A 23,349-nucleotide genomic window follows, 5' to 3' on the forward strand; every position below is an offset into this window, starting at 1 on the left:
CAAATACAAGACAGAATTAGTAGTGATAATGTTAGTGTTTTTTTCATACAGTCAACATTCATTTAGGTTTACTTACATGTTTCCCTTTTCTGGTGCTCTTAATCCCTTCCTAAATTCTGTATGTCTGTTTGGGATCATTTTTCTTTTTCCTGAAGAATTCCCTTTAATAGTTCTTAAAAGGTTGGTCTATGGCAATGAATTACCTTTTTTTTTTTGGTCTGGAAATGTCTTTGTTTCACTTAGACTTTCAAAGAATTAATTTGTTCTCGTCTCAGCCCCTACTGTGGCCCAGTGCAAACACTTCATGCCCACACACCAGCTCTGGCCCACCCGGACCTTGGGAGCGCGTTCCTTGCTTGTCTGATGCCTGTGGACCAGTTACTACTTGGGCCACCCAGAGAACCTTTTCATCATCCCGTAGCCTGTAATCACATCTTTTCCAGTTAGGTCTGCATCCCAGCCTTGGGATGAAGGCTCTCTTCTAAGCTTGTTTTTCCTTGGGTACTTTTCCTCAGGGTTAATGCGTTCTGTAGCATTGTCTTTATGTCTCTGTAGTTACTCCTTTGTTGAAATCAGTAGCTCTTTCTATCAAACTTTCTCCCTTTTAGTTACTATGTGATTTCTCTCTACTGATTGGGTCTTGAGTACTCTGGACTCTGAATGGGACTTAAATGATACACCAACCTGCATCCCCAAGATCATCGATCATGATCCATTGTCAATATAGGGTATATATTATCCAATATATTAGATATAAATTATTGGATTAAATTTGCTAATGTTTTGTTAAACTTTACATCTGTGCTATGAGGGAGAGTATTTTATAATTCTATTTGGTTTTAATGTATTTGTCAGGTTTTGGAATCAGAAAACTGGCCTTCTAAAATGATTTGGTGTTTCTTCTTTGTCTATTTTCTGAAAAAGTATGTGTAGGTTTGGTGTTATTTCTTCCTTAGATGTTGGATGGAATTCACCAGTGAAGTGTTCTGGGCCTGGAGTTTCTTTTGGAAGTTGTTAACAGTGAGTTAAGTTTCTTTAGTTGATACTAGGCTGTTCAAGTTTTCTATTTTTTGTTGTGTCAGTTTTTGATAATCTGTATCTTTCTATGAATGTGTCCATCTCATCTAAGTAGTCAAAATTTATTGGCATAAAGTTGTTAGCAATATACCCTTCTATCCTTAGTGTATTTCAGGTCTAGAATGATGTCTTCTCTTTCAGTCCTGATATTGGTGACCTGTATCTTCTCTTCATATTTTTCTTCATCACTTTGGGTAGGAACTTGTGAATTTTAGCATCACATCCCCCCCCTCCTGCCCCGCCATAGAACAAGCTTTTGGGTTCATTGATTTTCTGCATTGTTTTTCTGTTGGGTAGGCTTCATTTTTCAGATTCCCTCACCTCTGTCATCTTGTACTCAAATCCTAGCTGTTAAGGCAATTTTCTAATGATGTCAAATAGATTTAATGCCTTCAAATAGATTTCGTCTTTGTATTTTTTCTGGCTTTTCAAGTTGTTCTCAGCAGGAGCACATGTTACTCATTACAGCCAGAAGCAGAAATCTGAGAAGAATAATTTTGGGTGGCTGATATTGCCAGAAGAGTACTGATATGCAGGCAGGATTCCTACGTTGAAAGCTTTTCTCTGTTGCTTACTAATACTGCAAATAATGATCTTGGGCAATTCAACTTGATTAAGCATAAGTTTCCTTGTCTATAAAATGGAGATGACAATAAAATCTTTCATCAAAATGTTTCTATAAGTATTAAATAAAGTAATTCAAAGTAAAACTGTTTGTATAAATTATGACAAAATTCATAAATATACTGTGGCTCATTCTTAATCTATACAACTGTGGATGCCTTAAAGGCAGGGCCTGAATCTTTTTGATCATGATTCCTTAACACGTAGCATAATTCCTGGTGTTTATTAAACATTATTGGCGTTTAATAAACATTTGTTGAGCTCAACCAAAGCTATTTTATATTAATGGTTACAGTTCTCACATGCTGACTCAGAGTAAATGCATACTGTATGTCCATAGTTCCTGGCAACATCTGAATTAATCCAGATCATGCTGAATTGCCATTTATTACCATTATTTATTCTATAAATGTATACAATGCTATATGTAAATTTTCTGTATTCGTCTTATAGGATTATCCTCTTTCTGGTCACAAACCAAAAAATGCATGAAAGATCTGTAAATGGTGGGAAATCCCCAAGGATTGTCTTATAGGAGGAAGTGGTGGAAAAATGCCCTGATTCTGGTAACGCTGTAGGTTGAATATGCAGGTAGAAACAGAGGTTCCTAAGAGATGTGTCACTGAAGCTTGTGAGCTCTAATCTGATGGCCACATCCTTTTACAGTTTCTGCAAATGTGTCTGTCTGTTCAGAGGAGTTAACTACCTATACTACCTACAAGTGACAGGTTTATGTTTTATCTTAACACCATGTATGTTAACCCCACATACATGCATATCTCTCTCATCCATTTTATTTCATTTTTAAAATTGTTATTTATTTATTTTTTAAGGTTTATTTATTTTGAGAGAGAGAGAGTGCCAAGTGGGAGAAGGGCAGAGAGAGGGAGAGAGAGAATCCCAGGAAGGCTCACAGAGCTTGATGTGGGGCGTGAACTCACAAACCATGAGATCATGACTTGAGCTGAAGTTGGACGCTTAACTGACTGAGCCTCCGAGGCATTCCTTTCTCATTGGTTTTAAATTCAAATGTGAAGTTCATCAAATTAGATTAGTGTTCTCCCAGCTTCAGGATTATGCATACCACTTCCATAATTCTTTTCCACATCGAAGTACCACTTACACTATTTACCTAAGGTGTTCTTTGAACTCATTTTCTTTTTTCTAAATGAATATATTTTAAAAGAAACTTAATATTATGATTACAAATTGAAAATCAATACTGCTGTCCAAGATCTTGGTAAAAAACGAAAAAATAGTGAAAACAAAACAATGTTATTAAATGCTACAAGGAGACCATTGCCTATTGGAGACTCTGAGCCCTAGGCCTCTTCTCTTGATTAAAATAACCAATAGTTAGAGGGCTGTTAAGGGCTACCTCAGCTGAGTTGTTATCTTTGATAAAATAAAAACCTGAAAAGTAATTGAAAAATGACCGATTTCTTCCCTATGTGATTCCATTTCATTTAATGATTTGCAAGCCAGTAGGCAGCACCTGAAGGCATTTTGTGTCCCACACTTGGAGATACACTGAGTTAGATCATCTGCAACGTGTCCTTCAGCTTTCTATGGTGTCTCAAATGTTTTCTCTTCTAAGCATTGGTGTATTATCTCCCTCAGTTCTCATTCATGCAGACTCTCCCTGACCTACACCTCATGTACAAAGGATTCCTTTCTACCAATGACTACCCCTATTCTTCTTAGTGTTGAGAGTCACTGAAAAAAACTTGAAAATTTTATGTAAGAAATAGCAAAAGGGGTGAAAATCCGGAAGTGATTGGAAGAAGGTGACTCAGAAGTCATCTTGCCTCCTTGACCTAGTATAATTTCACCTATTTTTCCAAACATTTTATTTTCGTTTTCTTCTGCTTCCCCCTCTGAAGTTGATGAGTTAAAATATGTATATTCTCTAAAAACAACAGATGTCTCCAGGAGGATTAAGAGGTCATTAGTCATCCACACTTGAGTATAAAGTAATCCGATCAGTTTATTTCCTTCATACCTGAGATTACCTATAATGAAAGGGAGGGAATGAAGTAATTTTGATGAGTAGTTTATTTTGGGAGTCGAGAGGAGCATAGAAGTAAAGAAGGTTGGCTAAGAAGGCATGTAGAGGTAGAAGGGAAGTAAAGAAAGATCAGAGCATCTCAAAGGAAAGTTGAGCATAGTTAACATTTTTCTCTCCTTCCCCTCCTTACTCTGTCACCTTAATTTCTGTTTTAGAGACCCATAGGTCATATTTGTATACAGTTGAGCTACTTCTTAGATCAAGTCAACCTCTAAAGGCCGAGAAAGATTTCCCCTCCTCCCCCACCCACCCCCCCGGGCCTCCCATGAGTAAAATTGCCCCTAAGGGAAGATTTCTCTTCTCTTGTGTTTTTGATGACCCACATTTGGTAACCTGAGAACTGTATACACAGTGCTGCACAGACAGTGGGTAATTAAGGAAAGATCATTACTTCCGTCTACCTTTGTAAATCTGCAGTGAGATTGAAAATGTCAAGAAGACTATTAGTGTGAAGGTGCATTTTCCCAAGAAAACTGTTCAATTTTACGTATTATGTTCCTGTGCTTCTCAGGTCCTGTGTTAGGTGTCCCATCACTTTAAATGCTTATTTATTTAGTTTTGAGAGAGAGAGAGAGAGAGAGAGAGAGGAGAGAGAGCACACATGTGTGCACACATGAACGGGGGAGGGGCAGAGAGAGAGGAGAGGGGCTCCATGCTGTCTGCCCAGAGCCCAACATGGGGCTCGATCCCACGAATCATGAGATCATGACTTGAGCCGAAATCAAGAGTCAGATGCGTAACCAACTGAGCCACACTGGTATCCCCAGGGGGTCCCATTGCTTTAAGTGATGATTTCCAAGCAGGTTCTAGGGCTGTGTTTTTCAAACTATCTGTGGTGAAGGACCAGGATTATATGTATGTATGTGTGTATGTATGTATGTATGTGTGTATGTATGTGTGTGTGTGTGTGTGTGTATGTATGTATTACTCATCTCTGACATGTGGCGGACCAATCCTAGTATGCCACATGTGACTCACCACACTAGTCTGGCAGCACGCACATACACTCTTCTGTTACCTTGTTTAACAAGACAATTCGATCAGTCCCGAGCTTGGATGTCCTGGCAATGTCAAATTGCTGTAAGAGCTTCTAAGCACTTACTCCTAATTTCTGGGCTTGTCTCACTAAAGACCGATGAAAAAAAGTTTACAGCCCACACTTTGAGTAGACTAGTCTAATAATAAGTATTCTCTGAGTGTTCCTTTTATAAAATAACAGAGCCCCTCTAGCTCTACGGAGTCCTTTGACTGATCTACAATAAATGCAGTCTGATGGTGTGGTTCATAGACAAAAGTAATCTGGGAATTATTGGTTTGTGACATGAATTTTCTGACTCACTTGGAATACTCTGTTGTCATTTCCATTCTTTTGAACTCTACCAGAAAATTAAGAGCCCAGAAAATTTAGAGATCTTATTATGCAATTTAAAAATAATTATTATAATGTTTTAATATTTAAAATTTATTTTAATTAATTTATTTATGTGAGAGAGAGAGAGCGCGCACACACGTAGGCAGAAGAGAGGGAGAGAGAGAAGCGTAAGCAGGCTCCATGCCCATCTCGGGAGTCTATCTCACAACCTGAGCTGAAAGCAAGAGTTGGACGCTTAACCAACTGAGCCACCCAGGCACCTCATAATATTTATAGTATATAAACATAATATATCAAATAATTTAGCACTTTCTGTCAGTTTGAGTTATGCTGCAATAACAAATGATCTCCGGAAACTCAGAGCTTTATACCAATGAACATTGATTTCTTGCTCACGCTATGTGTTTGTCATGGGCAGGTTCAGCTTGGCTCCGACTTATTAACTTTAGGACCCATGCTGACAAAGTAGTTCCGATTGTGTCATATCTGATCTTGTCAGGAGAAGAGAAGGTGGAGGCTGCGTGATGGTTCTTAGAGCCCTACCCGAAGGTGGACGCATTACTTTCTCTGATATTTCAATGGCCAAGTTAAGTCATACGACCAAACCTGAATCAGTGAGTCAGGAATGGATAACCTCCCAGAGGGAGGGGCCCGGAAGGAGGAGCGACAAAGAATTCAAACACTAATAACTCCTAGGACTGACACTCTCTGTTAAGATTTGAGTAAGGGGTGGGGGAAGAGGAGAGAGGCATTTCAAAGTGTAAGGAATCTATTCCATAAATGAAAAGATAAAATTACTTGTACTAATTTCGATGCCAATTTGCAAACTTTTTACTGTCTTTTTCCCTCTGGCTTTACTGAGATGTAGTTAACATATCACACTGTGTAACTTTAAGGTGTATAACGTGATGATTTCACATATGTATGTAATGCAAAATGATTACCACAATAAGATTAGTTAACACATCCATTACCTTACATAGTTCTGATTTGTTTGTGTCTGGTGAGAGCTTTTAAGATCTACTCTCCGAGCAACTTTCAAATACATGATATCATATTGGTAACTGTAGTCCCCATGGTGTACATTACATCCCCAGAACATGTTTATCTTAAAACTGGAAGTCTGTACCCTTTGACCACCTTCACCTACTTCCCCCATCCTCCCAGCAACCACCTATGTGCATCTGCTGTTTCTATGAGTTCAGTTTTGTTTTCTTTTAGATTCCACATATAAATGAGGTCATGCAGTATTTGCTTTTCTCTGTCTGACTTATTTTACTTAGCATAATGCCCTCAAGGTTCATCCATGTTGTTACAAATGGCAGAATTTCCTTCACTTTTTCTTTATTTGTTCATCTGTCAGTAGAAACTTAGATTTTTTCCATGTCTGGGCTATTGTGAACAATGCTGCAAGGAACATGGGGGTTCCATTATCTCTTTCAGATAGTGATTTCTTCTTCTTCAGATATTACCCAGAAGAGGAATTGCTGGGTTATAGGGTGGTTCTAGTTTTAATTTTTTAAAGAACCTCTCTACTGTTGTCCAGAGTAGGGCTGTGCCAAATTACATTTTCTTTCTTTCTTTTTAAGTTCATCCATTTATTTTGAGAGAGAGAGAGAGATCACATGCACACACAAGCTGGGGAGGGGCAGAGAGAGAGAGAGAGAGGGAGAGAGAGAATCCCAAGCAGGCTCCTTGCTGTCAGCACAGAGCCCAACGTGGAGGCTCAATCTCACAAACTGAGATTATGACCTGAGCTGAAATCAAGAGTTGGACATTCAACCGACTGAGCCACCCCAGTGCCCCACAAATTACATTTTCACTAACAGTGCACAGGGTTCTCTTTTCTCCACATCCTCACCAACATTTGTCAACTCTTGTCTTTTAGATAATAATCATTCAAACAGGTGTGAGGTTATATATCATTGTGGTTTTTATTTCCCTGATGATTCATGATATTGAGTTTTTCATGCACCTGTTGGCCATTTGAGTATCTTCTTTGGAAAAATGTCTATTCAGGGTCTTTGCCCATTGTAAATGGATCATTTGGATTCTTTGTGTGTGTGTGTTTTTGTTTTATTTTGTTTTGTTTTTTTGCTGTTGAGTTGTATGAGTTTTTTTTTTTTCATTTATTTTTCTCTAGTCTTTATTATTTCCTTCTACTGGTTTAGGTTTTGTTTGTTCTTCTTTTTCTAGCTCCTTTAGATGTAAAGTCAGGTTGTTTATTTGAGATTTTTCTTTCTTCTTCAGGTAGGCCTGTATTGCTATACAGCTTTTGCTGCATCCCAAAGATTTTTGGACTGTTGTGTTTTCACTTTCATTTGTCTCCATGTATTTTTTTTTTAAAGAGACAGCCTTTATGGTAAGTATTTTTACACTGAAGAATTCAAAATGTGGTAAAGTTTTTTGGAATTTGCTGATTTGTATTTAAAAGGAACTGTTGACAAAAATTCACTGGAAATCATCTGAACAAGTGAGAAAATACAGTTGATACTACTGGAACAGTAAAATAATTCCAGGACATATGGCTTATCCAACACAATACCTTAGATGCTGTCACTGATATGAAAACTGTTTCTTCCTCTTCTAAATACACAGTAGTATAATTGTCAATATTCAATCACTTCTGTTCTTTCCTGAATATATAAAAATTAAAATACCAATTAAAAACTAATATATCTTCTTTTCAAATGTTTCTTACAGATACAATTTCATTATTTTCATTCAATAGTGGTGTGGTGTAAGAGATTTTTCATTCACAAGTCAAACAACAATCCACCCAAAGGGAACTGATAGTCTGTATGCTCATAGTGCAAATAAAGACTTCAGGAATTCAACAACTGACATTTCTAAAATACAAAACAGATAAACTTCTTAGGAGATACAGGCACTAAGCTCTACTAGACAGCTGGCCACAGAACTAGAACACGGGACTGGTGATTCCAAGGGGACTCCAGGCGCTTCCAAACTCAACTTGAAATCTCATCTTAGGCTTTGTATTTTACTTTTCCGGTTTCACTAATGACGCAAACATGATTCAAGTCACTGAAGTATTCATTGTAGTCAAGGGCATATCCTACGACAAACTTGTCTGGGATTTCAAATCCGACCAAGTCTGGTTTATAGCCAACACTTCGAGGGGTCCTCTTCACCAGCAGCCTTGCAACCTTGACCATCTTTGGATTATGCTGCTTGACCATGGAGAGCAAGGTTTGCATTGTTTTGCCAGTGTCAATTATATCCTCAACAATCAAGACATTCTTTCCAGTTAAAGTGGAGAGATCATCTCCACCAGTTTCTTTTATGTTCCCTGTTGACTGGTCATTACAGTAGCTCTTCAGTCTGATGAAATCTACAGTCATGGGAATGGATCCATCACTATTTCTGTTCAGTGCTTTGATGTAATCCAGGAGGTCCGCGAAGAATTTATAGCCCCCCTTGAGCACACAGAGGGCTACCATGTGATGGCCACCCATCTTCAACACGTCTCGGGCAAGACGCTAGGTCCTGTCCATAATTAGTCCACGAGGAATAAACGCCTTTTCCAAATCCTCAGCGTAATGATGAGGTATACAAAATAAATCTAGGTCATAACCTGGTTCATCATCACTAACCAGACGCTGGGGCTGCGGGTCACCATAACGGAGCCGATGGGCGCATGCGCTGAGAGTAGCCTGAGGAGGAGGAAGCCGGAAGCGCAACAGAGGAGGAGGCGGAGGCTCCGCAGAAGGCGGAGACCCGCGGGAGAGCGGAAGGAGCCACTCGCTCATGCGCTCTGGCCGGCCGCCACCGCCGCCCTGCCTCCATGTATTTTTTGAGTTGACCCCATTCATTGCTTAATGGCGTGTTATTTAATTTCTATGTATTTGTGCTCTTTCCACACTTTTTCTTGTTGTTGATTTCTAGTTTCATAACATTGTGGCTGGAAAAGATGCATGATATAATTTCAATCTTTTTAAATTTGTTGAGATGTTTCTGTAGTTCTTCTCTGTTCCTCCTCCTCTTCTCTTGTGGTTTGCTGGCATTCTTTAGTGATATATTTGGATTCCTTTCTCTATTTTTTGCATATCTGCTCCCAGTTTTTGATTTGTGGGTGCCATTAGATTTATGCATATAGCAGTCTATATTAAGTTGATGGTCACTTAAGTTTAAGCCCGTTCTAAAAGCACTAAATTTTTACTCCCCCCACCCCATCCTGAAACTTTAGGTAGATGGTGTCATACTTTACATCCCTTTATTTCGTGGATCCATGGGTCACGGATTTATTCTGTGGCTGATTTTAATAGATATATTTAATTTTATTGATTTTGTACTCCATAATTTTTTTTTTATTCCTGTTTATGGTCTTTCATTTTCACTCATAGAGACCTCTTTAACATTTCTGGTAGGGCTGGTCTAGTGGTTATGAATTCATTTAACTTTTGTTTATCTAGAAAACTCTTTCTCTTCTATTCTAAATGATAGCCTTGCTGGATAGAGTATTCTTGGGTACAGGGTGTTTTTTTCTTTTAGCACTTTTACTATATCATGGCAATCCCTTCTGGCCTGCAAAGTTTCTGCTGACAAATCAACTGATAGCCTTATGGGGTTTCCCTTCTATATAAATGTTTTCTTTTCTCTTGCTGCTTTACAAATTCTCTCTTTATTACTACTTTTTGCAATTTTAATGACTATGTGTGGACCTCCTTGGGTTTACTTTGTTGGGGGGATCTCTGTGCCTCCTGGATCCAGATATCTGTTTCCTTCTCCAGACTTGGCAAGTTTTCAACTATTCTTTTTTTTTTTTTTTCAACGTTTATTTATTTTTGGGACAGAGAGAGACAGAGCATGAACGGGGGAGGGGCAGAGAGAGAGGGAGACACAGAATCGGAAACAGGCTCCAGGCTCTGAGCCATCAGCCCAGAGCCTGACGCGGGGCTCGAACTCCCAGATCGCGAGATCGTGACCCGGCTGAAGTCGGACGCTTAACCAACTGCGCCACCCAGGCGCCCCACAACTATTCTTTATTCAAATACATTTTATGCCTTTCACTCTCTTCTCCTACTGGGATCCCTGTAATGTGAATGTTATTATGTTTTATAGTGTCCCTGAGTTCCCTTAATGTATTTTCATTTTTTATTATTCTTTTTTTCTCTCCTGTTCAGCCTGATTGCTTTCCATTTCTCTGTCCTCCAGGTTGCTGATCCGTTCTTCTCCTTCCTCTAGTCTACTATTTATTCCCTCTACTGTGTTTTTAATTTTGGTCATTGCGTTTTTCATCTCTGATTGGTTCTGTTTTATGTTTTCTATCTCTTTGTTCAGGGTCTCACTAATATCCTCCACTCTTTTCTCAAGTCCAGTAACTGTATTTATGACCTTTACTTTAAATTCTCTATCAGTCATGTTACTTATCTCTGTTTAGTTTAGGTTTCTTGCTGTGATTTGTCTTGTTCTTTCATTTAGGACACATTCCTCTGTCTCCTTCTTTTGTTAACTCTGTTTCTATGTGTTAGGAAAGTCAGGTATGTCTCCTGCTCTGAAAGTCATGGCCACTGGGGATGGGGTGGGGAAAAATGAAAAAAAAAAGAAAAGAAAAAAAGAAAGTCATGGCTTTAGGAAGAAGAAATCCTGGAGTGTAGTGTCCCCTGTTCACCAGACCCTGGCACTTCAGAAATATTGCATGTGTGTGTTCTGTGTGCTCTACTGTTTTGTCCCCTAAGAAGCTTTCGTTGGTGGGTGGGGCCTTCAGTCAGACCAGGTGTATGCCGTCAGCCTGTTTGCTGGGGTTATAGTTGGAGTGATGTGTGTGGTGATCTTCTTCTCACCCTGGGGCAGGAATCACTTTGGAGTGATGCCAGCCCCTATTGGGGCTGCCTGCATATTGCTAGGCTGTGGCACCACTTTGGATGGACTCTGGCCAAGGGCATGTTGGAGGGCGGGGGTCCACAGGAGAACACAGGGTAGGACATGTGGTGCCAACAAGGCCCACATGGTGAGCTGCAGGAGGGGACCCACAACTCCCAGGAAAACTCCTGTAGAGATCAGATGGGTTGGAGAAGACCTACTTAAATGATTTTGGGTGTCAACCTCTTATCAGATATGTGATTTGTAAATATTTTCACCTGTTCTATAGGCTGCCTTTTCATTTTGTTGGTTGTTTCTTTTGGTTTTTTGTAGTCCCACTTGTTTATTTTTGCTTTTGTAACTCTGCTTTTGGTGTCAGATCCATACAATCATTGCCAAGACCAGTGTCAAGGAGTTTTCCTCCTATGTTTTCTCATAGGGTTTTACAGTTTCAGGTCTTACATTTAAGTCTTTAATATACTTCAAGTTAATTTCTGTGGGTGGCATAAGATAGGGCTCCACTTCCATTCTTTTGCATGTAAATATCTGGTTTTCCCACTACCATTTATTGAAGAAATTGTCTTTTCTACATTTAATATTCTTGGCTATTTTGTCAAGTATTAGATGGCTGCATACATGTGGGTTTACTTCTCTGCTCTCAATTCTGTTCTGTTGATCTATGTGTGTGTGTGTGTGTGTGTGTGTGTGTGTGTGTGTGCACGTTCTGCCAGGACCATACTGTTTTGATTACTATGGTTTTGTAATATAATATATAATATGTAATATATAATATGTAATATATAGTGATGCCTCCAACTTTGTTCTCCTCAGGATTCCTTTGATTATTCCGAGTCTTTTGTGATTTCACATGAATTTTAGGATCATTTTTTTCTACTTTTGTAAAAAAAATGCCATTGGAATCTTGATAGGAATTGCATTCAATGTGTAGATAACTATGGGTAGAATGAGACATTTTAACAATTTTAATTCTTCTTTCTACTCTGTCTTAAAGTCTCTGTGGGATCAGTTCTTTTTTTTTTTTAATTTTTTTTCAACGTTTTTTATTTATTTTGGGACAGAGAGAGACAGAGCATGAACGGGGGAAGGGCAGAGAGAGAGGGCGACACAGAATTGGAAACAGGCTCCAGGCTCTGAGCCATCAGCCCAGAGCCTGACGCGGGGCTCGAGCTCACAGACTGCGAGATCGTGACCTGGCTGAAGTCGGACGCCTAACCGACTGCATCACTCAGGCGCCCCTCTTTTTTTTAATGTTATTTATTTTTGAGACAGAGAGTGTGTGCATGACCAGGGGAGGGGCAGAGGAGTGGGGTACAGAGGATCCAAAGTGGGCTCAGTGCTGATAGCAGAGAGCCGATGTGGGACTTGAACTCACGAACTGTGACATCATGACCTGAGCCGAAGTCAGACGTTTAACGGACTGAGTCACCCAGGTGCCCCGAGATTAGTTCTTTAAGTGTCACAAGTGGAAAATGTATTCCCTATGTAAGAACTATAGATGTTTTATGTTAAAAAGAGAAACATGGAAATTTATCCATTTCTCTGGACTAATAAGTCAACATGATTATAAAGAAACACACAAGAAGGTGAAATGCAATAAGATGCTCGCTGAACTAATTTCTGAGGTCTCAGAACTTCAGTGTCTTTTATCTTGATTTTTGTGGTTCATTTTAGAAGATGAGGATATCGCAGAAAAAGAGTCACATGTTCATGTCCTGAGCCTTGTGAGAAAATTCCTGGTTTGGTAAAAGAAGTTAGGACATTTACAATTCCCAGAGAGGAAGTCTGACAAGTCTTAGCACTTCTTAAAAATTCTTTATTCCCTGAGGATAGGCACAAAACTTCCTCAAATCTTTCGTCAAATAGGGCTCATTTCATATCAAAGAATTAACAAGCCTCCTTAAGGACCTAACATAGAACCACGGGGTAATTAGGCTCATTTGGGGCTCAGGCTCTTCAAGATCTCTCATTTTTAAAACACTTCAGATCTGAAATGCCTTGTCAGAACTAGAAAGAAAGAAAAAGGACAAATCCCCACTGCATGCAGATATGTGGGGGGGGGGGGGCGGGGAAGCAACCTTCTTTATTTGCCTCTTTCCTTTCCTGCCTTGCTAATGATTTCTTATTTTTCTTATGCTACTTCTAATTTAAGCTCCTCTTGGTATGTTTTCTCCTACTTTCTGTTCTGAGAGATATTAAGAGAATGTGTTCCTAAGAGCTCTCAGTATTTAAAACTGGGAAAAAGAATGGTGTTGCTCTAGTCAGAACATCCAGATACACTTGTTTTAAATATATATGGCTGCAGGTTCTTCACGGGGCTAGTGTGGCCAGGGAGTGCCATACGAGTGTGTGCTCACACTTCGGCAACGCAACAGTCATCCATCAAGTTTGCAAAGAAGTTGCGGTATATGTGCAGAGTTCCCTCACCACAGTCTCTTGTTTGATCTGATTTTAACACCAGTTCTGTGACACTGGGACTTCAATGCTACTGTATAATTGAAGATTAAGTTACAGACCCAGTGTCTGGGAGATCCATGGTGATCTCCTCCTTCTCCTCCCCCTTCCTGACTCCTTTCTCCTTTCTCCATCCACACATATATCTCAGAGTGCCCGTGTTCTCACACGGCAGCCTGAGATCCACTTTTGACTGGTCCACCACTGATCCATGAAATTATCCTTCCCCAAGGTCGTAGTTCATTCACCTTAAGATGGGTGCTTTACCCAAACAAGTGAAGCAGGGCTTATCTCTGGGATTTTAAAAACAAGAACCGAGACTTCAGCACCTCTTCAGTGGCACAAGGTTTTAGAGCATTTGTCTCTACCATTCTACTAAAAACAGCTCTTGTCAAGGTCATCTGTGAACCTTCTGTGGTTGTATCCATTGGCCAGTTCTCAGGACTCATTTTTCTCCATCGCTCAGCAGCATGTAGCATCCTGATCACTTTTCCCTCCTCCATTATCTCCAGGTGGCTCTGGACACCCCTCTCTTGCTTCTCCTCCTACCTTGCTGGCTATCCCTTCCCAGTCTTCTATGCAGGTTTGTTCCCAGCTCCCGGTCTTTAAAGGCTGGAGAGCTCCAGGGCTCAGTCTTCAGATTTCTTTTATTCTCTGCCTTGGGCTATCTTTGATTCTCTCCCTTTTTTTTAAAATTTTACCTCCAAATCCAATATCTCAGCACATAATGCTGACTGCCTTCAAAATATATTCAGTATGGCTACTTCTCACCAACTCTACCACATGATTTCTTACCCAGCCGCATATTCTCTCACCTGTGTTGTTGAAATAGTTTCATCTCCTCCATCTTGCCCTCCTACCCCTTAATCTCTACATACAGCCAGAGTGGTTCTACTAAAACATGAATCAGATCCTGTCATTTTTCTGAGCTCATTATTTTCCAATGACTTTCCTTTCCAGAGTAACAGCCCAAATCCTTACAGTTACCTTGGATCTGTATGGTCTGGCCATTGCTACCTTTCTGATCTTGTCTCTCAGCTCTTTCCTTTCCCCTGTGTCTATGCTGCCACGCTAGCCCTCTTGTGTATCCTCAAACATGTCAAGAGCATGTTCTCACTTCAGAGCCTTCGTGTTTGCCCACCCACCAAATATTCTTATTACTTTCTCCCTAACTCCTTTATTTGTTCAAACAATACCAAACACAAGAAGACTTTCCCCGGCCACATTTATAAAATAACATGCGCCACCACCTGGCACTCCCCTGCCCCTTTTGCTGGTTATTTTTTTTCCACAGCAGTTACCACTACCTGGTATATTACTTGTACATTTGTTTAGTGCGCAACTTTCTCCGTTCCACTAGAATAGAAGATCCCTGAGGGCAGACATTTTCCTTGTCACCACTGTGCTCCTAGTGCCAGAATGGTGCATGGCATACAGTCAGTCTCTAACGCAATAGCTGATTGAGTGAATAAACAAACCTGAGTCTAGAGCTGTGGGAGACTGTGTTTCTTAGCAAGTAGAGAAAGCCAGTGTGAAATAAGAGAGAACAAAGCCAGCATGCTGGTGGGAGCAGAGACCAGGTGAAAGATGAGTGAGTACTGGTTGAGCTCGGTTTCCTGATGGTTTCTGATGTGTTCAGGTGCATTTTGGATCACCTGCTGCTTGGGGGTTCAGTCCTCCCATGGCATCCCTGGACCTTTGTGGCCTTGTGTTCTGCCAGGGTCCTAATGAGTACGCCAAAGTCATATACACAGAAGGAGCTGTGGGCAGGACCAGAACCCAGATCTTGGATTTTCAATCTAGCATCATACTAGGTGTTTCTTCAGTTTAAAGCCCTTATGTAATTACACAGCCCAGAGATATTTGTGCCCAAATCCACTTGAACCAAGGCCCCAGAAAGTGTCAAAGGTGAATGAGGTCCTTCTAAACTTTCTAAATATCTGCTTTCCTCCTGTCAGAGGGTGCAATCAATTTATGTAAACATATATTTTCAGGATCTAGAAAGAACAACACATCATCGTTGACTATCCCATTATTGATCACTTCATGGTGATATTAAGAATAGAGTGTTTTAAAAAATTATTTGCATAAATGACTGGAGAGATCCTATGATGTTGTTTCGGAAGAAATGTTAGAGGCAACTTCATCCATCTAGAGAAATGCTATGATCGATTCAAGATAACTTGGTTAGTGACAGAGCTAGAGCTAGAACCCCAGTATCACACGGCTGTTTGACTTTCAACTCAGGCTCTTTTTACTGCACAAGATGCCTCATTTTTCCTTTTTCCTTTGTCCTTTCACCCCCACCCTGTTCTCTGAGGTTATGTACACCTGTGTAAACTCTATTATCCCTCCATCCATAAATTGTGGATCATGCTACTTCGTTGTCTCCAAGGAGTGTGGTGACACATTTTAAATGAACTCAGGGTAACCAAAGAGTGTTAGATGGAAGGCAATCTCATACAAGCTGTGAATGAAATATAAATCAATCCAAACTCAGCAATTTATGGACTCACCCATGTGAAAGAATAATAACTTTAGATTATGTCCTAAAGGCAGGTTTAAGGGTCACCATGAGTAGACTTTTTTTATATTTCTATTTTAGAATGAGATACTGATTATTATCTTAGAGCTAAATTCTACTTTGCACTATCTGTCCTGCAGTCTGGAAAAAAAGTATAAATTACCTAATGAAGTGTGAAAACACTAAATGCTTCTTAATTCTTGATAGTTTTAGAAGGATGAATGATATAAGAATAAGGAAGGGCTATAGCAAATATTTAGGAGAATTAAAATATATATCTTTATATTTGCATGATTCCAGGTTATATGAGATGAAGTTTCTTCAAATATGGAAGACCCATCTCAGGATGCCAGCAAGGAGATGTATCACTTTCAACTATATGTTCTTTTTTTGAGTAATCCTATTCATATTGAAATCATGGGAATGAGAACCTAAATTGGCTCAGTCTGACATAACACCCACTGACCAGAGGAAAGCAGGATACATTCCTTGCAGTGAAGTTCTAGTTCCCCAAGACAGAAGTGAGAAGACATGCATGCTGAAAAATGAGAAATAACAGGTGTCCCCTAAATTCCCCTGGATTTGTTCTTTTGCCATTTCCCCCATGTTGTCATAATGTGTTGGGAAATAGCAGAGTATAGGGCAAAGAGACCTGGAATAGATTCTGAGTCTTGAATTTGACCTTCATCTCTGCGTAACATTAGACAAGTCATATATATAACCTTTTGGGTACTTGGTTTTCTCATCTGTAAAATTGGAGAGCTTTAATGTGTTGTTGGCAAGATTTCTTCCTGCTTCATAGGGGAAGAATTTATGGCACAAACTTGGGCGCTGTCCACGGTTCTGCCAAGTTAAAGTGAAATCTTTATAACTGTACTTCAGGGCTTTATTGTGATAAACACCCCCAATGAGAATTTATTCTGTTTAAACATCAAGATTCTGATGGCGTAGACTCAAGTAGCCACTCAGATTGGGGTGGCTGAGAGCTGTGGAAGATGTCTTGGGCTGGGAATTAAGAGATGTAGTGCAACGCTCATCTGTGCTTTGGTCTCTCTGACATTCATCTACTCTTCACTTAAACACCGTGATTTTCTTTTGGTCACTCAGTTATCTGGTATCAGTCCATACAATTCAGGTAGAGCCGAATTTACCCTCCACACTCCACCTCCATTTAGCCCACTTTGTTACGGTGAAAAATTGCAGGTCTGTACAAGATTCCAGGTGGGGCTGAGTCATGTGAACTTTCTAAGGAGCTGGCTTTAGTGACAAGCACCAGTCAGGGAAAGCTCAGCTCCTTTGGAGCATGAATAGGAAAGAAACAAACAGTAAAAAACAATGCAAAAGGGAGACAAAAAAGGACCTAGATGTTGGATGGGCTTGCCTCAGGTGCTGAGGAGATTCAAAAGATTAACTTCATTCCGCAACCTCCCATCCAAAGAGGTAGAGTCACCTGAGTCCCTGAGGAAGGTGTCCTCCATGAAGTAACCCATTGTTGAGAAAATTTCAGCATCTCCTCCAATAGATCAGTAGTACTTAGAGTCAAAGACCACTGTAGAAGCAGAGTAAGTTTCCAGAAGGGAGATCAGTGGTCACACCTGAGTAAGAAAGAAGAGTCTAATTTCAGTTCCACATACATCGAGATTCTGGCTGGGACAATGGACATAAAACGAGCATTTAGTGCTCTGAGGTCAATACAATCACATGTGCAAGTTATTGCAAGAACATAATGGATGAGCATGTTGGCTGATGGTGGTGTTGAGGGGAGACTGCTCAGGGACAGTTTCCTTGTGGGAATAAGAGCCGAGCCATCATAAAAGAAACATGCGAATTAGTGGAGAGAGGCTCATTGCAGGCTTAAGGGACAGGGGGCAAGGGGCAGGGGCAGCAGAGTGACCATCAGTGGGCACGTTTGCGAGCATCAGTAGGTGTGTTTGTTGAATCACGTGCTGTTCAGTGCGGCTGGACCCTGAGTCCAAGGCAAGGACAGGTGGGAGACGGAGCTGGAGAAGGCAGCAGGGGATGGATCTTGGAGGGCCTTTGATACCACGAGAAATAACTTGGACATTTCCCTGTAGATCAGAGGTCACACACTGGTGAACCATGGGCTAATTTTTACCCTCAGGTGTTTTGTTTGGCCGATACAACATTATTTTACCATTGTAGATGAGTGATGAATCATGGGAATCTACTCCTGAAGCCAAAAGCACACGGTATACACTGTATGTTAGCTAACTTGACAATAATTTTTGTTTAAAAAATAAAAATAAAAAATAATTGAAATAGCTTTAAATTTTTTTTAAAATTTCCACTTTGTTGACTGTTTCTGTTGCTGTGCAGAAGCATTTTAGTTTGATGTAGTTGTACTTTTTTTTATTTTTTATTTTGCTGCTTGCAGATTTAAAAATTGGGTGGCTTCACGTATCCAAAGATCTAGATTTCTGGTCTCTCTTGAAAAAAATGAGAGGATCTGGCAATCCAGGGCCTCTATCCACTGATATAGGTGAAGATTACCTGGAGACAAATAATAGCTCTCCTCCCTGGATGGGGCACATGTGTTTCGAGCTCATTGCTGTCCCCAGTGCTCTCCACTGGTTCCTCAGATGGCGTCTGGCTCCTCTCTCTCTTTCTCTCTTTATCCGCATGGCCCTGTTGTTGAGAGAGGATCTGTAGTGGGACTCAGTTACCTGCATCTAGAGTTGAAGTTTCCCCCCATGGTGTATAACCAAGTTTAGGTCATTTAATCCTTCTGGTGCTCAGTTTCTTAATTTCTTAAATCCAGACTGGTTAACTTCCAAGCTCCCTTAATGCTCCATCACTCTATGATTCTTATATCATTAAAACAGTGATAAAAATGCTCTAGTATTGTCCAGCTTGCAAAAATTCCATACGCTTTTTTTAAAATAGCCCTTGTGAGTTAAATACTGTGTTCTCGATTAAAGAGATGTGTGAACTGAGGTCCAGAGAGGCCAAGATACTAATCCTGTGCCCTTTCTCCCATGCTACACTATACAGTAATGCTGTGCTTGAATCTCTCTTTTCTGATGTTCCCCAGGGTCGGTGCATAACAAATAAAATGACAAAATACAACCAACTAGCATGCATGAGATAAAATATATGAGATATAATTCCAATGCAATGGGACAATTTCCATATGATAAAAAATAGTAGTCTTGTCTAATTTTTTTTAAACTTCATGTTTCTTGTAAGATGTTTTGGCACCCCACAGAAGAAGGAGCTAAAAACTGAGCTCCCAAGTAGGCTTTTACTCACTTCTTTTCAGATAATTTATTCAAGCACAAAATCTTTAAAGCCATTTTGTAATCAAGTCTGAAAACGATTTACAATCCTAAGGTTCAGGAAAGCTGGGACTAGCATGAAAGGGTATACCTGCAGGGAACGCAGATGTCCCTGGTTGCATATATGCCGGGGGCTTTGGCTCTTCATCTGTGTTCCTCTGAGGGGAGAGGAAGGTGGACTTCTAGGGAGACAATGGTTTGCTGTCCTCATGATAACACACAACGTCATGGGAATGCCACACTTGTGAAGTCGTGTCCAGCAACCAGATGTTCTGCTTCATCCAGGTGAACGTGAAGTTGCTGGAAAGGAGAGACTGCCACACATAGAATGAATAGGAGTCTGGCTTAATGATTCTAATATGACAGACAGACCAGAGCCAAGAGCTGATCATTCGTATGCATTCAAGAGAAGTGTGTAAACTGGAAGACAATTAAGATCATGATGCTAACACAGACAGAAAGGTTAGGGGAAAACTTAGTATGTGATTATGTATAGCTTCTGATGGGGGAACGCTGCTGGGATGTCTTTATTATTGTGTGTGTGAAGCATAATAAATATAATCCTCTTGGTGGGGTCTCTGGGTGGCTCAGTCGGTTAAGCGTCTCAGTTTCAGCTCAGGTCATGATCTCACAGTTTGTGAGCTCTGACAGTGTGGAGCCTGCTTGGGATTTCTCTCTCCCTCTCTCTCTGCCCCTCCCCAACTTACTCTCTCTCTCTCTCATTCTCTCTCTCTCTCTCTCAAAATAAATAAATAAACATTAAAAATTTTTTAAAAAATATAATGCCCTTGGGAATTAAGTAGTGCATATAATTTTGCAGAAAAGCCTTTGTATGTTTGAGATACTGACTGGGGGAAGGGGATTCTGAGCTGAACGAGAAAAACCCAAGACTGCATCTCAGACAATCAGCTCCCACCACTTCTGCTCATCACTCCGGTGGTCAAGCACCGGATCAAGAGAGTTCCCTGCCTTTGGCAGTAGTCGTGTCCCTTAATCTTCCCCAGGGCTCCTCCTCTGTGGCCATTCACTGGTACCTCACACTGCTGTTGGGAGTCACGTCTCCTTGTTTCTACTGCGGAAAATCTTGGGATCAAACCACTCTGCAACCAGGTCCCAGACTGGGGTGCACATGCCAGTATTGTAGTGTCTCAGTTGGAATAACATAGTCTTGTCTTCTCGGAGCCTAGCTCTTTGAACCCAGCCCAGCTAAGCTATTTTCTTTTCCTTGGGAAAAACAAGGAGTTTCCTAACAGAGTTGCCAGGGCAACCCAGAGTTTAGGTCAAATCTGCTTTCTTTGCGGTCGCTTGACATGTAAGTATATTATTGTTGGACCTCACTGTCACTTTCTGAACTGGTCTCTGGAAGCATGTTTCACAAGTGTTTTCTCTAATGGCGTCCTCTTGATTCCTTTAATCCCATCTTATCTCCCTTTTCAGCCCTAGTAATTTTCTTCTCCATCATTGATCCCCCCAATTTTAGTCTCCTTAGTTGGGTGACACTTTTTTTTTGATTCCTTGCTCTGACCTTAAGATCCCTGCTCGTTCGTTCGTTCTTTCTTTCTTTCTTTCTTTCTTTCTTTCTTTCTTTCTTTCTTTCTTTCTTAAAATAAGTTTGTTTATTTATTTTGAGAGAGACAGAGAGTGTGTTAGCAGGGTAGGGGCAGAGAGAAAGAGAGAGAGAGATTCCCAAGGAGACTTTGCACTGTCAGTGCAGAGCCTGATGGAGGGCTTGAACTCACAAACCATGAGATCACGACCTGAGCCGAAATCAAGAGTTGGAGGCTTAACCAACTGAGCCACCCAGGCACCACCCCCATTGTTTCTTTTTCTGATAGTCAACTTCAAAATCATGAATGGGAATTTCCTTTTACAGGAGAGAAGAGACTTCTGGTCAGCTTGGAAAAGTAAATTTATATTCTGTTACCTTCTCTGCTCCAAGATGCAGACACAACAAATAAAATGTAAAAAAAAAAAAAAAAAAAAAAAGAAATTAAAAAACATTAAATGGAACCTCCTGAGATTGCAGTTCTTGTAGATTAAAATCATCAAATTTTAGAAATTTTATACGGTTCATCGTAAAATAGAAATGGACTGAAAACACAAGATGATTATCCCTGTGTCTCAGAAACGAACAAACAATGTAAGTGGTGAGTGGGGCTGGCGTTACAGGCTTGCTTGGTCTGGAAGCAGGCGGTAGTAAGAGCTTCACTGTCTTGGGTAACAGGGACTTGAAAATGTCTCATGAGAGTTGGAGGACTGGACGCTCGATTGTTACTTGAAGGTGTTGGAATGGGACTCGATGTCTCATAAAAGATTGAGGGGCGGGGAGCGGGGCAACTGCTACCAACGAATGCTTGGACCCTGTGCATCCTGGCACATGCATGATTTCGGAGGAAGGGGGGCACAGGCTCCGTGATTTGACCAGCAACTGAACCAGACTGTCTGCTGACTGCGCGGCTTAATGGGCAATATCCCAGTTGTCACCCCAGGGCTTTTCTATTTATTTTTAATTTTTTTTAAGTTTATTTATTCTTGAGGGGGACAGCGAGGGGCAGAGAAAGAGGGAGACCCAGAATCCAAAGCAGGTGCCAGGCTCTGAGCTGTCAACACAGAACCCGACGCAGGGCTCGAACTGACAAACTGCAAGATCATGACCGGAGCTAAATTTAGATGCTTAACCAACTGAGCCACCCATCTGCCCCTAAATCTGTCTTTAAATACTGGGTAGATGCAGGATCATCTAAATTAATTATCAAAGGACTTTTTTTAAGATGATCCTGTTTGAGGATCAGGAGACCCAGAGAAGGCAGAGGGACATTTGCCTTGCTGTCCCAAGAGAAGAGCGGAGAATGCCGTCAGCTCTTGGGAACTCTAACTTCTGATGAGTCCTTCTGGGATTTCGCCCAGTCCCACTGCCATTGAACGCCATCCTCTCATTCAGGGTACCCTATCAGTTGTAGTTCTGGGTGTGAAACAGACAATGGGGAGAGGGAAGATGATGGGGTGTGGAAAGAAGAATGAAAGACATAAGCAAAGAAAGTGTCTGCCAGGCCCGTCACCCCATGATGGAAAAGAGGAGACTCCAACAGTTCTTTAGGTCAGCCTCATCCAGACCCTGTCCACCAGCCCAGAGTGGCTTATTTCCACGGAGCACCTCAGAGAATTGCATGTGAGAGATGGAATCCGGAGCGTGAGCTGTATTAATGGTTGTGAACAAACCCAGTTCTCGTGTGTCACGTTGAGTGCGAATCAGACGGTTTGGTAGGACACGGTGTGCCGACTCTGTCCTGATGTGTTTCTTGAATTCAGATCTTCGAGTCTCTGGTGACGTTATAACTGACTGGTGGCCCCGACTGCACACGCTTTGGCGTCTCTTCCCAGCACACAACTCGGCACTGGGCTCGCAGTGGGGAGGGGGGCTAATGCAGCATTAAACTGTGCATTAGGATGAGAACTCCTCATTGTCAACATTTAGAGTTGTTTTTAATGTTTATTTTCAGAGAGACAGAGAGACAGAGAGAGAGTGTGAGTGGGGGGGGGGGGGGGGAGGAGGCAGAGAGACAGGAAGACCCAGAATCCAAAGCAGGCTCCAGGCTCTGAGCTGTCAGCACAGAGCCCGACGTGGGGCTCGAACCCAAGAACCATGAGATCGTGACCTGAGCCAAAGTCAGACGATCAACCGACTGAGCCCCCCAGGTGCCCCTGTCAACATTAAAAAAAAAAGTTTATTTATTTTTGAGAGAGAGAGAGAGAGAGAAAACAAGTGGGGGAAGGGCAGACAGAGAGGGAGACAGAGGATCCACAGCAGGCTCTGTGCTGAGAGCAGACAACCCAATGCAGGGCTCGAACTCACAAACCATGACATCATGACCTGAGCCAGAATCGGACCCTTGACAGACTGAGCCACCCTCGTTGTCAAGATGTTTAATTTTTAACTTAACAGAATGGGAAAAGCCAGGATGTCTTCTGTGGAGCTGAAGGGAGTTGGAGTGAAACTTGCAGGCACGCTGGAGACCTGGAAGGAAGAAGGGCTTCTTTACCTCTGGGTGGAGGACCATAGAGGCCTGCCACGGAAGACCTCTTCGTGTCCATC

At 41.1% G+C, this 23,349-nt stretch overlaps 1 long non-coding RNA gene and 1 pseudogene across 1 annotated transcript in view; one reads left to right on the forward strand and one right to left on the reverse strand.

The window, feature by feature from the left end:
• Positions 1-23,349, forward strand: part of LOC123381534 — a 56,301-nt gene that overhangs the window by 16,766 nt on the left and 16,186 nt on the right. The window lies entirely within an intron of this gene.
• LOC101089723 lies at positions 7,379-8,781 on the reverse strand (annotated as a pseudogene).

Source organism: Felis catus, chromosome D4, assembly GCF_018350175.1.
Source record: "Felis catus isolate Fca126 chromosome D4, F.catus_Fca126_mat1.0, whole genome shotgun sequence".
Taxonomy (NCBI): Eukaryota; Metazoa; Chordata; class Mammalia; order Carnivora; family Felidae; genus Felis; species Felis catus.